Raw genomic sequence first — 13,700 nt, 5'->3', positions numbered from 1 at the left:
AGTAGTGGAAGGCAGAAGTCAGGTTATAGTGAATTAAAGAGTGAATAGGAGAGAGAAATACAGACAGTGTGCTTCTTTTGAGATATTACTTTTAGAGGAACAGTGAAAAAGAGTGGTCTCTGGAGGGGATTACGGTATTAAGGAAAATGTGCTTTTTGTTTTTCTTTTTTAAGATTAACATATCAGAGCATTTTTGCCTGCTGATGGTAGTGAACCAGGGAAAAGGAGCTAGAAGAACAAAAGACCTGAGAAGGTGACAGAGGATGAGATCCAGGGGCCTATGATAAGAAGAAGAGGTGACTCAATGGAAGAAAGAGAATCAGATGGGTGCAATTCTAGATTAGGTCTTGGAATGGAAGATGAAGGAGTCTGGTCTAATGGCTTCTGTTTCTTCAACAATGTATAAGGCAAAGCAATCAGTTGAGAATAAGAGTGAACAAGTAGGTATGGGAAGTCTAAGAAGCCGAAAAGCAAGCCTACTAGAGGAATCATACTAATATCACTAATGAGGAATGGAACCCGCACCCCTGCCATGCTGAGATACATACAGTAAGTACTTAGAGCATGGCATGCTACCCCACACTTCCATGCCTTTGTCAGTGCTACTTCCTGTATCTAGAATACCTCTGTCTTAGCAAATTCCATTTTATCCTTCAAGATCCAGGCCAGGAAACTCCTCTTCTGTAAAACCCTACTAAATGACAGCTTCTCCAGAGCAGATACCACATTTAAAAAATAAAATAAAAAATTGTGTCTCCTGTTCCCAGCATACAATTGGTAAACAGTGACTGAATGGAAGTGAAATTACATTGAATTCTCTCCCTTACCTAAATTCTTATGTTCTCCTGTTCCATTTAGAGCAGAATTATCTATGGTACACTATCTTCCAGTCAAAAGTCTGAATGAATGACCTCAAATAAAGTGGCCACAACTAGTCCTCCACAAGCCCATTTCATTTGTCTAACTTTGCAACTTTTAATCATCACTATGCCCTTTTCTAAGCTTGTCACTTCCTAACTGTATATGATAAAATACTAACTGATACACTGATAAGTAGCACTTTTCAGTGTACAAAGTATCTTGATACTTCATGGAGCAGAGTCCAGCCTACAAGCTCCCACAGGCCACAGATACAAGTATCCTCTGCTATCCAACGGTTCCCTTTACGTCACTTTGCTTTTATGAAAGACCAACATTAATCTCTGTTTTTGCTGACCAAAAACAAAACAAAACAAAACAAAAAACCCAAAGAGGATTTTAGCTGCTACAACATGGTAATTGCTTCTTCACTCTGCACCATTTCAACTTTTGAAAGGTTTCATAGGAATGCTCTATTTTCAGATAGCAGGGGAAACTTCTTTATCTTGCCTCCAGATATGATGTGCTAAGAAGGATATCATCACTTCAGTGGTATTTTTTGCAAAAAAATGTACAATCTGAATCTAATTATGAGGAAACATCAGACAAACGCAGACTGAGAAACATTCTACTTCTAAGGAATGTACTTGTACTCTTCAAAAAAGTCAATACCAAGAATTACAAAGAAAGGCTAAGGAGTTGTTTCAGATTAAAGAAAGCTAAAGAGACATGACAACTAAATGCATTCAGGATCCTAGGTTAGAATCTAGACAAGGAGAAAAAAATGAAGTTTATAGTATCTTTTATAAAGATATTATTGGAACAATTGTCAAATTTTGAATATGTTTGTTGGATTAGGTATTATTAGTATGTTATCTATATTAAATTTCCTGATTTTGAAAACTATACTGTGATTAAGAGAATGTCCTTGTTTTTAGAAACATACATTAAATTATTTAGGGATAAAGTATGGGGCGCCTGGGTGGCCCAGTCGGTTAAGCGTCCAACTTTTGGTTTGGGCTCAGGTCATGATCTTATGGCTCGTGAGTTTGAGCCCCATATTGGGCTTCACGCTGATAGTGCAGAGCCTGCTTGGCATTCTCTCTTTTCCTCTCTCTCTGCCCCTCCCTCACTTGCTCTGTCTCTCAAAATACATAAATAAAAACTTTAAAAATTTATAAAAAAAATTATTTAGGGATAAAGGGGCATAAGGTCTCCAACCTCCAACTACTTCAGAAAAAAATATGCACATACATAAATGTATGTAGAGAAAAAGAGATAAAGTAAATGAGGCAGGGGCTCCTGGGTGGCTCAGTCAGTTAAGCAGCTGACTTCGGTTCAGGTTATGACCTCACGATTCATGGGTTCGAGCCCCGCATCAGGCTGTGGGCTGATAGCTCAGAGCCTGGACCCTGCTTAAGATTCTGTCTCCATCTCTCTCTGTCCCTTCCCCGCTTGTGCTCTCTCTCTGTCTCTCAAAAATAAATAAAATGTTAAAAAAAAAAAAAAAAGCAAATGGGGCAAAATGTAAGCACAAATAGTAAAATTGAGTACAAGGTATATAGGAGTTCCTTGTAGTATTCTTATAATTCTTCCCTGTATGTTTCCAATTATGTCAAAATAAAGGGTTGTAGTTAAAATAAAAATTTAGAAAATGAAAAAGCTAATCACCTATAATCCTATCACTCAAACTAGTTTCCTATACTCAATTTTCCATATTGCTTCTTCTGGTCCTTCTAGTTTACAAGCATATGTACAGCTGTAATCATTACACAGATACACCTTTACTTCTAACTTTTAAATTCTTATATCACTTAGGGTTTTCACACGTTGAGTTAAACTTTCAAGCTAATTTAGATAATTTTCCATAAACAAAACAACAACAACAAAACTGGAGCAATCTAAATATGCCTCAACCATGAAAAAGGGCATCATATCATCATAATTATGGGGTCCATCCATCAAGAAGAGCTCACAATTATAAATGTTTATGCACCCAATTTGGAGGCACCCAAATATATAAATCAATTAATCATAAACATAAGCAATCTTACTGATAAGAATACGGTAATTGCAGGTGACCTGAATACTCCACTTACAACAATGGACAGATCATCTAGGCAAAAAATCAATAAAGAAACAATGGCCCTGAATGATACACTGGACCAAATGGACTTGACAGATATATTCAGAACTTTTCATCCAAAAGCAGCAGAATACACATTCTTCTTGAGTGCACATGGAACATTCTCCAAGACAGATCATATTCTGGGTCACAAAACAACCCTCAATAAACATAAAAGAACCGAAATCATACCATGCATATTTTCAGATCACAACACTATGAAACTTGAAATCAACCACAAGAAAAAGCCTCCAAATGGACGGAGATTAAAGAACATCCTGCTAAAGAATGAATGGGTCAACCAGGCAATTAAAGAAGAAATCAAAAAATATATGAAAGCAAATGAAAATGAAAACACAACAGTCCAAATCCTTTGAAATGCAGCAAGGGCAGTCCTAAGAGGAAAATACATTGCAATCCAGGCCTATCTCAAGAAACAAGAAAAATCCCAAATACAAAATCTAATAATAGCGCACTAGAAGGAACTAGAAGCAGAACAGCAAAGAAATCCCAAGGCCAGGAGCAGAAGAGAAATAATAAAGATTACAGCAGAAATAAACAATATAGAATCAAACACACACACACACACACACACACACACACACACAGTAGAACAGATTAATGAAACTAAGAGCTGGTTTTTTGAAAAAATAAACAAAATTAATAAACCACTAGCCAGACTTCTTAAAAAGAAAAGAGAGAGGACCCAATAAGATAAAATCATGAATGAAAGAGGAGCGATCACAACCAACACCACAGAAATACAAACAATTATCAGAGAATACTATGAAAAATTATATGCCAACAAACTGACAACCTGGAAGAAATGGACAAATTCCTAGACACCCACAGACTACCAAAACTCAAACAGGAAGAAATAGAAAATTTGAACAGACCCATAACCAGCAAAGAAATTGAACAAAAAAATCTCCCAACAAATAAAGAGTCCTGGGCCAGATGGCTTCCCAGGGGAATTTTACCAGACATTTAAAGCAGAGTTAATACCTATCCTTCTTAAGCTGTTTCAAAAAACAGAGATGGAAGGAAAGCCTCTAAACTCATTCTATGAAGCCTTGATTCCCCAAACAGAGACCCCACAAAAAAGGAGAATTACAGGCCAATACCCCTAATGAACATGGATGCAAACATTCTCAACAAGATACTAGCAAATTGAATTCAACAGCATATTAAAAGAATTATTCACCATGATCAAGTGGGATTCATTCCTGGGCTGCAGGGCTGGTTCAATATTTGCAAATCAATCAATGTGATACATCACATTAATAAAAAAAAAGGATAAGAATCATATGATCCTGTCAATAGATGCAGAAAAGCATTTGACAAAATATAGCATTCTTTCTCAATAAAAACCCTCAAGAAAGTCGGGATAAAAGGAATATAGCTTAACATCATAAAAGCCATATATGAAAAGCCCATGGCTAATACCATCCTCAATGGGGAAAAACTGAGAGATTTCCCCCTGAGATCAGGAACACGACAGGGATGTCCATTCTCACCACTGTTGTTTAACATAGTGTTGGAAGTCCTAGCCTCAGCAGTCAGACAACAAAATGAAATAAAAGGCATTCAAATTGGCAAAGAAGAAGTCAAACTTTCACTTTTCACAGATGACATGATACTCTACATGGAAAACCCAAAAGATTCCACCAAAAAGCTGCTAGAACTGATACATGAATTCAGCAAAGTTGCAGGATACAAAATCAATGTACAGAAATTGGTTGCATTTCTATACACCAATAATGAAGCAACAGAAAGAGAAATCAAGAAATCGATCTCATTCACAATTGCACCAAGAACCATAAAATACCTAGGAAGAAACCTAACCCAAGATGTAAAAGATCTGTGTGCTGAAAACTATAGAAAGCTTATGAAGGAAATTGAAGAAGATATAAAGAAATGGAAAAACATTCCGTGCTCATGGATTGGAAGAATAAATATTGTTAAAATGTCAATACTACCCAAAGCAATCTACACGTTCAATGCAATCCCAATCAAAATTGTACAGGCATTCTTCTCAAAGCTAGAACAAACAATCCTAAAATTTGTATGGAACCACAAAAGACACCAAATAGCCAAAGTTATGTTGAAAAAGAAAACCAAAGCAGGAGGCATCACAATCCCAGACTTTAGCCTCTACTACAAAGCTGTAATCATCAAGACAGTATGGTATTGGCACAAAAACAGATACATAGGCCAATGGAACAGAATAAAAAACCCAAAATTGGACCCAAAAATGTACGGCCAACTAATCCCTGACAAAGCAGGAAAGAGTATCCAAAGGAAAAAAGACAGTCTCTTTAACAAATGGTGCTGGGAGAACTGGACAGCAACATGCAGAAGAATGAAACTAGACCACTTTCTTACACCATTCACAAAAATAAACTCAAAATTGATGAAGGACCTGAATGTGAGACAGGAAACCATCAAAACCCTTGAGGAGAAAGCAGGAAAAAACATCTCTGACCTCAGCCGCAGCAATTTCTTTTTATTTATTTATTTATTTATTTATTTATTTATTTATTTATTTTTTCAACGTGTATTTATTTTTGGGACAGAGAGAGACAGAGCATGAACGGGGGAGGGGCAGAGCGAGAGGGAGACACAGAATCGGAAACAGGCTCCAGGCTCTGAGCCATCAGCCCAGAGCCTGACGCGGGGCTCGAACTCACGGACCATGAGATCGTGACCTGGCTGAAGTCGGACGCCTAACCGACTGCGCCACCCAGGCGCCCCAGCAATTTCTTACTTGACACATCTCCAAAGGCAAGGGAATTGAAGGCAAAAATGAACTATTGGGATCTCATCAAGATAAAAAGCTTCTGCACAGCAAAGGAAACAATCAACAAAACTAAAAGGCAACCAACAGAATGGGAGAAGATATTTGCAAATGAAATATCGGATAAAAGGTTAGTATCCAAAATCTATAAAGAACTTAACAAACTCAACACCTGAAAAACAAATAATCCAGTGAAGAAATGGGCAGAAGACATGAATAGACACTTTTCCAGAGAAGACATCCAGATGGCCAAGCGACACATGAAAAGATGCCCAACATCACTCATCATCAGGGAAATACAAATCAAAACTACAATGAGATACCACCTCACACCGGTAAGAGTGGCTAAAATTAACAACTCAGGAATTCCCATTGCACTGCTGGTAGGAATGCAAACTGGTGCAGCCACTCTGGAAAACAGTGTAGAGATTCCTCAAAAAATTAAAAATAGAACTACCCTACAACCCAGCAATCGCACTACTAGGGATTTATCCAAAGGATACATGAGTGCTGATTCATAGGGGCACATGTACCCCAATGTTTATAGCAGCACTTTCAACAACAGCCAAATTATGAAAGGAGCCTAAATGTCCATTAGCTGATGAATGGATAAAGAAGATGTGGTTTATATATACAATGGAATACTACTTGGCAATAAGAAAGAATAAAATCCTGCCATTTGCAACAACATGCATGGAACTGGAGGGTATTATCCTAAGTGAAATAACTCAGTCAGAGAAAGATAGATATCATATGTTTTCACTCATATGTGGAACTTGAGAAACTTAACAGAGACCATGGGGGAGGGAACGGGAAAAAAATAGTTACAGAGAGGGAGAGAGGCAAACCATAAGAGACTCTTAAATACAGAAAACAAACTGAGGGTTGATGGGGGCAGAGGGCAGGGGAGAGGGGAAAATGGGTAATGAGCATTGAGAAGGGCACTTGTTGGGGATGAGCACTGGGTGTTGTATATAAGCAATGAATCACAGGAATCTACCCCCCAAACCAAGAGCACACTGTATACACTATGTTAGCCAACTTGACAATAAATTATATTGAAAAAAAAAGTCTTTATGTCAAATTATAAAAAATTAAAATAAAATAAAATAAAATAAAAAAGCCTCAACCAAGGAATGGATAAACAATCTGTGGTACATCCGTATAATGGAATGCCTGCCACTCATCGATAAGGAACGAGTTACCAGTATGTGCAATAACATGGATGAATCTCAAATGAATTATGACCAATGAAAGAAGCCAGACTCAAAGCCTTTTTGGTTCTTTTCACATGATATTCTGGAAAGGGAAAACTGCAGGGGCACAAAACAGATCAGTGGTTGCCAGGAGCTGGAGGGGAGGGGGAAGGGTTGACTACAAAGGTGAACAAGGAATTTTGGGAAGTGATAGAACTGTTCTGTATCATGATTATAGTGGTAGTTACATGAATGTATATGTTGGAAAAACTTGCAGAACTATGCATTAAAAAGGCGACTTTTACTATATGTACATTATACCTTAATTAAAAAAAGAAAAAACAAAAAACAAAGTTGGGTTTTAAAAATAGGTTTCATTGGGGCACCTGAGTGGCTTAGTTGGTTAAGCGTCTCTTGATCGTGGCTCAGGTCATGATCTCATGGTTGGTGAGATCAAGCCCCTGGAAGGGGCTCTGTGCCAACAGTGCAGAGCCTGCTTGGGATTCTCTCTTTCCCTTTTTCTCTGCCCTTCCCAGCTCATGCTTTTCCCATACATACATACATACATACATAGGTTTTATTTAACAGAGTATAGAATGCAAATCTATCCTCCATCTGTATTGCAAAAGCTCTCAACTTACATAAAATGAATAGAGTGTTATAATACAAAGTCAATACTCATATTCAAAACTGGTCTAAATTAAGGAGCTTCCCTCTACTTGCTAATGGGATGCTGCCTGATTCATGAATCACTTAATAAACTCAGTTGAACTTTTGTTCTTAATAGTAGGCATGATCATTAATTGCATTTCCAGCTCCTCTCCGGAAGATGGGGAGTGGGACTGAAAGTTTCAAGCTTCTAATCAAGGCTTGGTGTTTCTGGTGACCAGTCCCCATACCAGGGTCATGTAGGAGCCCACCCAGAGTCATCTCACTAAACAAAAGATGCTTCTGGTGAACTTGAGAATTTACAAGGGTTTCAGGAGCCCTGTGTCAGGAAACAGGGTCAAAGTCCAAATATTTATGTTTTCTGTTATCTCATACAAACCAAGACCTATTGTCCAAGGCAATGGAAGAATGACTCCAAAGGCAAGGAGATCATCAGAGCTACCCCTCCCTTCACAAACCCAGAGTGCAAGGACCTTAGGGGCAGAACAATTTAAGAAAGGAAGAGTCACCACTGCCCAGTGCCATCTCACTTCATGGGCTCTGCTCCCCCTCATTCTAACATCCCATTCCTCTGCCACCCTAGGCTGGGCTCTGACAGGCTCTGGTGAAGCATATGCTGCACCCAGCAAAGCTGTAGGGTCATGACTGCCTCCTCCTAAATTTCTAGGGATGCCTCCAAGATCCTCAGGGTCCAGGCAGAGAACCACCATGGGAGTGAGGCCACCATTGAGAGTCCCCACTAGGGCAACACCCAATGGAACCTTGGGGGTGAAGCCATGTCCATGACCCCAGACCAGCAAAGTCACCCATGTGCAATTCTAGACAATCAGAGCCACAAAATGAGCTGTGTCCAGCAAACCCATAGGAGCAGGGCTGCCTAGAGCCTTGGGGGCCCACACCCCACCCCAGTGTGTTTAGAAGGCAGGACCTTCATCTCAAAGTACCTAGAAGGCAGAACATGGAGACAAGGATTATTTTCAAAACTTAAGGTATAATGATGTTTTCCCTGTTGGAGTTTGGATTTGCTCAGGACTCTCTCTTTCCTATTTCTCCCTTTCAGAATGGGAGTGTCTATCCTGTTCCAGTCTCGGAATTCTACTTTGGAAGCACATATCATGTTTGATCTCCCAGGTTCACAGCTGGGGAAGAATTTGCCTTAGGATGAAACACACCTTGAGTCTCATCCATATGTGATTTAGATATTTAAATGACACTGTGGACTTAAGACTTTTGAGCTGATGACATGATCAAGACATGAATTTTGGGGGCCAAGGACAAATTTTGTTATAGCAACCTGAACAGACTGACAGCAGACCTCAATTTATGCAAGATACAGCTCAAAACCAGACTGTAATAGCAGAAAAGAAAAATACGGTTCAAAATTGATCTAACTTAAAAGACAGAAAAGTTTAACTATAAATTAAATGCAATTGGTCACCGCCCTTAAATATGACTTCTCATTTTCTCAGTTCCTACTGCAGCACTGAACTTTTTTTTTAAATGTTTAATTATTTTGAGACAGAGAGAGAGGGAGGGAGGGAGGGAGAGAGAAATCCCAAGCAGACTCCCCTCTCCGTGCTAAGCCCAGTGCGGGGCTCAGTCTCACAAACTGTGAGATCATGACCTGAGCCGAAATCAAGAGGCAGACACTTAACCGGCTGAACCACCCAGGTGCCCCAGCACTGACCATTTCTTATCCACCCTGCTGCAACTGCCTCCTGAGAGGATTCCTGACCTCTGGTCTCTCCACCTATCAACTCAAACTAATGCCAGACTGATCTGCTTAAGGCACAATATAATCACATGATCTTCTGTTAAAACTAATTCTGTGGGCTAAATTCCAAACTCCTGAAGGGAGCATTGGAAGGTTTCAAAACCATACCCAGTCTAGTTACAAATGTATCTTCTGTCACCTACACACTATTGACTCTGCCCATCTACCAAGGCACACACAAAATAATCTACTCTGCACCCACACAGTACAACTACTCATCAAACCTTGTATCTCAACTCTCTGTACCCATCTACGTACCTGCCTGGAATATCCTTTCTCTACCCTTTGCTGGGCAATCCTAGTCATCTGGTTTAAATTTACCTTCTTCATCACTTCTCGACCTTTTGGCTAAGATCAAGTGTAGTATCTGCTCTTATCAGTTTAAATTTACCTTCTTCATAATAATTTCTTCCTCTGGGCTTCTACAGCATTTTGAAAAACCTATGTCTGCCTTCCCCACATACACAGAGGACCATTCTGGGGGCCTAACCATGTAGCAATTGCTCCATCAAAGTTAGCTAAATTAGAAACTAAGTAAATCAGATCATGTACAATGGGTATCTGCAATATAATGATTTATAAGAAATATTATTTGGTCATCAGATGACTAAAATATATTTCTCAGATAGATTTGGTCTTCATCCACAGTTCCTGAAAATGCTTCAAAGTCATAAAGGTAAACTGAGTGTCTTATTATTAATGAAGGTGACTTTGGACCACACCACACACCACTACCATATGGGAGGGGAGAGGATCTGGAGGCTGGCCCATGGCTGTTGACTTGGTCAATTATGACTATGTACTAAAGCCTCCATAAAAACCCAAGAGGACAGCTTTTGGTCCTTTTCAGAGAACTTCCACACTTAGGAAACCAGAACCCTTCCTCATACCACCAAATCAACCAGGCCCCAAGCTCCTTTGGGACCTCGCCCTATTTATCTCTTTATCTTATTGTTGATTTGTATCCTTTATCATATCCTTTAATACACTGGTAAATATAAGTAAGTGTTTTTCTGAGTTCTGTGAGCCTAGCAATTTGCTACTAATCTAGCAAATTAATCAAACCTAAGGAGGAAGTCATTGAAACCTCCAAACTGTAGCCAGTCTGAGGTTTTTGACTGGCATCTGAAGTGGTGGGTGTGGGTCAGTGTGGTACCTAACACTTAAGCTGTGGAATGTGATGCTATCTCTGGGTAGATGGTGTCAGAGGAGTTGAATTCAGACCTACTGGTGTCCAAGAATTGTTTGGTGTTTGGGGATGGCGAGTGGGAGTTCCCACTCCCCATGTTGGAACTGGGTCCAGGAATCCTAAAATAGTGCCTTAAAATGACTTCATTTAAAGTGAAACCACAACCTCGCTTTAAAACTATATATTTGTGCCATCAGATTTAGAATCGTTTTTCCAACTTTGGCCTTTGTCGTGAGTTATGTTGGATCACTAAAACTATCAGTACTACCTTCAATATTTTCTTATTAGTCATTCTTTTTTTTTATGAATATAATTTATTGTCAAATTGGCTTACATACAACACCCAGTGCTCATCCCAACAAGTGCCCTCCTCAATGCCCATCTCCCATTTTCCCCTCTCCCCCAGCCTCCATTCACCCTCAGTTTGTTCTCTATATTTAAGAGTCTCTTGTGGTTTGCCTCCCTTCCTTTCTGTTTATAACTATTTTTTCCCCTTCCCTTCCCCTATGGTCTCTGTTAAGTTTCTCAAGTTCCACATATGAGTGAAAATATATATCTGTCCTTCTCTGTTATTAGTCATTAATTCTTATTAATCACTAGTACAGGTATAGCTGCTTTTCAAACGTTCCATGTTATGCCATTTTGCTTCTACAAAAGACCTACATTAGTACCTGTTTTCGCTAACCAAAAGAAATCCAAAGAGGATTTTGGCTTTTACCAAAGAAGAAGCAAAAAGAGACGATAGAGTTCAATGTTTGTTTTGCAGCAAGCCATCATAGAGGCAGTGCATGTGTGGAGAGTGGCACTGTCCCCAAGCTCTTTCCCCAAGAACTACACTCAGCAGGGAACCACAGCTTTGAATTGTATCTGTGAACACCTGTGCTTTATCTCAATTTATTTCGTGCATCTGTTAGTAAGATGTGTCCTAAGGTATCAGAAAAGCATAAAAGAGGTTATTTGGGGGGTCTGGGAATACTCAAGAATTTTTCCATATAAAGTAATGGTAATTGCTTCTTTGCTTTATACCATTTTGGCTTAAAAAAAAGTTTCATAGGAATGCTTTACTTTTGGATAGCAAGGGAAACCTGTATACCAGCTGGATTTGTTCATACTTCTGCTTTCCCAGAAATATCACTGTAATTATTTTGAACAATTCAATCTCCCAATTACTTAGTCTCCTGAAATTAAAAGAACTATGAGAATTCCATGTTTAAAACAGAATTTATTTCCCCAAATTCATAACCTTCTAATCCGAGCAAATTAGAGAGTTACACTAATATGCTGACTCAAGTAGCTATAAAGTAACTTTAAAGTTTGGATTTTACTGAGAGTTTTCAACTCCAAATATGAACTGGACAGAATTCCAGAAGACAGTACAGACTAATGATCACATTTAGGAGGAAACTAAAAAATTCAACATCTTAACACCTTTTTATGTGATTCAATTCAAGAAACATTCACTCTCTATGACAGAGATCCTTAGAGGAGTGGAGTGATGTCACAGTCTTAGGCCTCAAAGATTTCATATGAGGGGAATAAAAATGTGGATATACTACAACTAAACCAAAACTAGATAAGGGTGCAGGAGGTGCAAAGTGCTGTGGATATTTAAAGGGAGACGGTACTCAAGATGGGCCTTAAAAACAATGGAATTTTCACAACAGAAATGATATTCCAGACAGAGAAAGAAAAGTGAAAGGACAGATAGAAGAGACTCAAGAGCTTGTAAAACAGAAGAATATAATCGATTCTGAAAAGAAGTGTGTCACATATCCTTTGTGGAACCAAAAGTGTGAAAAAAAAAATAAATAGGGATGTCCGGGTGGCTCAGCCGGTTAAGTGTCTGACTTTGGCTCAGGTCATGATCTTGCAGTTTGTGAGTTCAAGCCCTGCATCCGTGCTGACAGCTCAGAGCCTGGAGCCTACTTTGGATTCTGTAGCTCCCTCTCTCTTTGCCCCTCCCCTGCTTGTGCTCTGTCTCTCTCTCTCTCTCTCTCTCTCAAAAATAAACATTAAAAAGGGGCGCCTGGGTGGCTCAATCAGTTGAGCGTCTGACTTTGGCTCAGATCATGATCTCATGGCTTGCAGGTTCAAGCCCCATGTCAGGCTCTGTGCTGACAGCTCAAAGCCTGGAGCCTGCTTCAGATTCTGTCTCCGCCTCTCTCTCTCTGCCCCTCCCCTGCTCATGCACTCTCTCTCTTTCTCTCTCTCTCTCTCTCTCTCAAATATAAATAAACATTAAAAAAAATTTTAATATATAAATAAAAATAAAAAATAAATAAACATTAAAAAAAAGAAAGAAAGATGGGGCACCTGGGTGGCTCAGTCAGTTAAGTGTCCAACTTCAGCTCAGGTCATGATCTCATGGCTCATGAGTTTGAGCCCCATGTCGGGCTCTGTGCTGACAGCTCAGAGCCCGGAGCCTGCTTGGGATCCTGTGTCTCCCTCTCTCTTTGCTCCTCCCCTGCTCACACTCTGGCTCTTTCTCCAAAATAAATAAACATTAAAAAAAATTAGGGGTGCCTGGGTGGCTCAATTGGTTAAGCATCTGACTTCGGCTCAGGTCATGATCTCATGGTTCATGGGTTTGAGCCCAGCATCAGGCTTTGTGCTGACAGCTCAGAGCCTGGAGCCTGTTCCAGATTCTGAGTCTCCGTCTCTCTCTGCCCCCCGCCCCCTCCCCTGTTCGTGCTCTATCTCTCTCTCTCTCAAAAACAAATAGACATTAAAAAAAATTTTTTTAATTAAAAAAAGAAAGAAAAAATAAATAATTACCAAGAATTTCAGGAGAAAAAAGGGAGCCAATTAGTGTTGACAGCTACATCAGGGTTAAAGAGAATAAGAACAAAATAAAGACAATATTTCATAATTAGATTGCTCTTGGCTTTACCTGACCTCAGCGGTGAAGTCAAAAACCAAGACAGATATTTCAGCATAAACAAAAGTGTCCCATTATAAAAGGCTCATTATGAAAGAAAATAAGGCAATAAGAAAAATAAATGTTTATCATCTGTCAGAGCTGAACATGTTTGCTAACAGACAGGAGTCAATAGAAAGGCAAAGATGAAAAGACTCTAAAGGGAGAAGGTATA

The 13,700-nt window shown here is 39.3% G+C and overlaps 1 protein-coding gene and 1 pseudogene across 2 annotated transcripts in view; one reads left to right on the top strand and one right to left on the bottom strand.

Moving 5' to 3' along the window:
* SCP2 (sterol carrier protein 2) overlaps positions 1–13,700 on the bottom strand; it is a 127,623-nt gene that overhangs the window by 23,944 nt on the left and 89,979 nt on the right. The window lies entirely within an intron of this gene.
* LOC123600060 lies at positions 9,748–9,864 on the top strand (annotated as a pseudogene).

The sequence above is a fragment of the Leopardus geoffroyi genome, chromosome C1 (assembly GCF_018350155.1).
Source record: "Leopardus geoffroyi isolate Oge1 chromosome C1, O.geoffroyi_Oge1_pat1.0, whole genome shotgun sequence".
Lineage (NCBI taxonomy): Eukaryota > Metazoa > Chordata > Mammalia > Carnivora > Felidae > Leopardus > Leopardus geoffroyi.
This window is presented reverse-complemented; position numbering and strand designations above follow the sequence as displayed.